The following is a 3885-nucleotide window of genomic DNA, read 5'->3' on the forward strand; positions in this document are numbered from 1 at the left end:
GGTCGGGGGTCGGGGGTCGGGGGTCGGGGGGTTGGGGGGTGGCAGTGGGCAGGGCCCCACACTTGGCCAAATGCTGAGAAAGCCTGGGATGCAGAGCCTTCTGGAAACAAGGAGGCCTGGGGAGGGCCCCCGACTGGCAGGCTGGGGTGGCCTCAGCTCCCTGCTGACTCACAGGCGAGAGAGACAGGCAGACTGGAGGGGTGCAGAGGAAGTGCAGGGGAGGAGCTGGGGGGCAGGGGAGGGAAGGAAGGGGAGGAGGGAGTGCCAAGGCAGGGGGAGGGGAGAAGGAGAGGAGGGGCCTGAGGCCAGGGGAGGACTGAGCTGGCGTCAAGAGCCTCCCTGAGCCAGGCCTCTGCGGCTCTCCCAGGTCCTGGGCGCTGGCCAGTCGTGGTCACAGGAGCCAGCAGGCAGGGAGGCCCCTGTGGGAGGACAGGAGCTGAAGAGCATCTGGGGAGGGGACAAGTGGGGGGGGTGGGGTCCCGAGGAGAGTCAGAGGGAGCCCCCACCACCCAGCGCCCAGTCCTGCTTAGGGAAGCTGCGGAGAGGGCTTTCTCCTTGGGATTTGGAGCAGCGGGTTAGCCAGGTCCTGGGCTTGCCAGCTGGCCTGGGGCCTGAGGCACTGGGCAGTGGGGGTCCCCGTCTACAGAGTGCTGTCTGGCAGTGCTGTGGGCGAGGGGCCCTCGGATAGCAGGTGGGGACCCAGAGGGCGCTGAGGAAACTGAGCTGGCCCCCTACCTCCTGGGGTGGGAGGGAGGAGGCTGGCAGGGCCTGGGTGGGTGGAGAGCGGGGGGGGGGGGGGGGGGGAGGGGTGCGTGTGGTCATGTAGTGAGTGAGTGTGAGTGGCTAGTGTGAGCTGGGGAGCCCAGGGCGGGAGCACAGCGGGAGACAGAGCCTATGGTCTCGTGCCCGGCCCTCCTCCCCAGCCCTCCTCCCGGACCACCCTGGGGCCCAGGGCACCAGGTAACTGGCACCTATTCTGCGGCTCCGGCCCTTACACAGACTCAGGCAAGAGCCTCGACCAGGAGAAACCTTCTCTTCTCCGTGAGGGCCCCACCTTCTTCCCCCTCCACCCCCACCCCGCACCCCTGGGCGAGGCCGGTGATGTGGGCGGCTGGAAAAGCCGGTTCTGTGGGGCCCTGTCCCCGGCTGGCCTGTGCTAACAGGTGGATCTTAGGGTTCAGGAATGCGGAGATGAGAGTTTCCCCTGCCCCTGCCCCTGGGGAAGGCCCAGGGTGTTCTGGGCTCCGTGAGGGGCAGCTAGGAGCTGGGGAAGGCTGGTGCTGGACCGAGGGAGGCCTTCCCCAGCAACTCACAGGGGCCTCCTGTGAGGACTCCAGCCCCTGGGTAAGCCAGGAGCCAAAGGGCTGCCCCCCACCCCCCCCACCCCGTGTCTGGAAGGCTAATGGCCACCCGCAGCCCAGGCAGGAAACACATTGCCTGTCCAATGCCTTAGTTAAATACAATGCAGTGACAGCCCTCTGCTCAGACACAGGGGGACCTGCTAGCACCAGCCCACGGCCCGCCCAGCCGAGTCGCAGGGCAGTCACTGGACACAGGGATGTGCACAGAGCCCAGCTCAGGGTGCTGGGCAGTGGGAACTGTTTGACCACAGGAAGGAAGGAGAACTGCTGAGAAGCAGAATGAGGCCGGAGTCCCAGGTTCAGCTCCTGCAGGGGCGCCCTCTGCCGGCCCCGCCTGCCCCAAAGGCCCCCCTCCCCCCCTTCCCCCGCCCCACCAGCTCTTCTGGGAGACTGTGGCTTTGTCTTGTGCTGCCAGTTTTAAAAAATAAATTATATATTCTGCCCGCCGATGTGCGACAGTGGTTGAGCATCGACCTGTAAACCAGGAGATCACAGTTAAATTCCCGGTCAGGGCACAGTCCTGGGCTGTGGGCTCAGTCCCTGGTAGGGGGTGTGCAGGGGGCAGCAGATCCATGAGTCTCTCTCATCACTTTCTATCTCTTTCTCCCTCTCCTTTCCTCTCTGAAATCAATAAAAAATATATTTAAAAAATAAATGAAATAAAATAAATTGTACATTTTATTGAAATAGAGTATTATACAAGCTGCTCACCACAGAAGACTGAAAATACAAAGCGAAGCCTCCACCTGGGGAGAAGTGGAGACGAGCACAAGGATGGAGGGTCGGGATGGACGGCAGGGAGCCTTCTGCGTGCCCTCCAGGAATTCCCTTCTCCCGCCCGGCACATGGGAGGCCCCCAGGAGCAGTGCGGTGGGTGCCTGTGAGGTGGGCGCCTGCCCAGTGTCACCTCGAGGACCTGCCTCCACACAGGATGGGTCAGCACCAAAAGGCCTCAGATCCCGTGAAGACCCAGATGTGGGGCGAGATGGGTGCAGGTGAGGACAGGTGGGCTCAGCCAGGGAGAAGGTGGGGGTGCTGGGACTGCAGCCGGGGGCACAGACTCCGCCACGGGACACACCCCACACCTGTGTGTCACCCGTGGACCAGGAGGGCTGTCAGCCCCACAGCGCGAATCCTCTTTAAACTGGGCTGTGCCTCAGCCCCTAAAAGATCCAGTCTTTCTAAATGCATTATGTTGGGTGCTGCCCATGAAGCATTCATGTGTGAGTTTACTGACCCAGCCAGGTGAGTGGGCCACAGACTGGCCTTGCCCTGGTGCCAGTAGGGTGCTGGGCAGGGGCAGGTGTGTTCAGGAGGTAAGGAGGAGAGCCTCACCCGAAGCAGGGACCTTCCCCATAGGCTGTTCCCCAGTTGTCCCGTCCCAACCCATGTCTACCTTGGTGCCTGAGGTCGGTGATGTGGGTTAAAGATGCCCAGCCTCTCCCTCATGACCTGGCTGGGGTCACTGGGGGTGGGGGGCATGGCCCGTACCTTCCTCAGGTCCCTACCTGCACCCAGAGGCACCCCACCACCACCAGGGGTGCTGGCCAGTCAAGCCTCTCCCTGTGGGCCCTGGACAGAGGGAAGGCTCTGACCGTTAGGGGCCACGTTAAGGGAGGTCCCGGTCTGCTGGGCAGGAAGGGGTGGCCCCACCAGAGCGGCACTTGGGCCTTCCTGCGGATGTCCAGGCAAGGCCTTTGGTGAAGGGATAGTGGGGCCCAGGGCCGGTCACCCTGGTGCCACTGAGATAGTTACCTCATGGCACCCTGGATCTGGAGTGCAGACCCACTCCTCTTCTGTCCCCTGCCCCCCTTTTCCCTGAACCTCCTCGGCCCCCTCCCCAGACAGTGGCTGTGAAGCCGAATGGCCGCCAGGGCCCAGGAGGCAGAGCCGAGCATGTCCAGCTGAGCCCAGCCTTGGGGCTCATTGGCCACTGGATCTGGGCCTGGGCCTGGGCCCACCCTTACTTCTGAGCCCCTCACCTGCCCGCCAGCCCCCACAAGGCCAGGGAGAGGAGCTCACAATGCCTTTAGGGGGAACATTGTTCCCAGAGACGGTCCTGAGGGGCCTCCAGTGCCCAGGGGAGGGCTGGACACATGCTTCGCTCAGGGCCAATGCAGGGACGGGGTGTGAGAAGGAGGGGAGGGGAGGCCTGGGAAAAATAGGGCTCCGGTCTTGCCCCAGGGTGTGCTGGGACCCCATGGAGTTGGTGTCACACATGGGGGACATGGTGAGTTGGGGGACATTGGCAGAAAACCATGAGCCCAGAGGGTCAGCAAAGAGAGGATGGCCTGAAGGCCCAGCAGCGTGTGTCCTGGGGCCCTCAGAGTGGTCCCCAGACTGCCTGGTCCCTGGAAGAGGTTATGAGCCATCATCAGAGCCCACTCTGGGGCCCTCTGCTGCCCGCCCAGCTCTCAGCACCTGGCCCTGCCTTCTCTGGTGGTTCACACCGCCAGGGAGGGGTGTGGGCGCCCTCTGCTGGCTGCATTGCAGAAGACAGACAGCCAAGCTGCAGCGTCTCAGG

The sequence above is a fragment of the Myotis myotis genome, unplaced genomic scaffold (genome assembly GCF_014108235.1).
Source record: "Myotis myotis isolate mMyoMyo1 unplaced genomic scaffold, mMyoMyo1.p scaffold_m19_p_15, whole genome shotgun sequence".
In the NCBI taxonomy this organism is placed as follows: Eukaryota; Metazoa; Chordata; class Mammalia; order Chiroptera; family Vespertilionidae; genus Myotis; species Myotis myotis.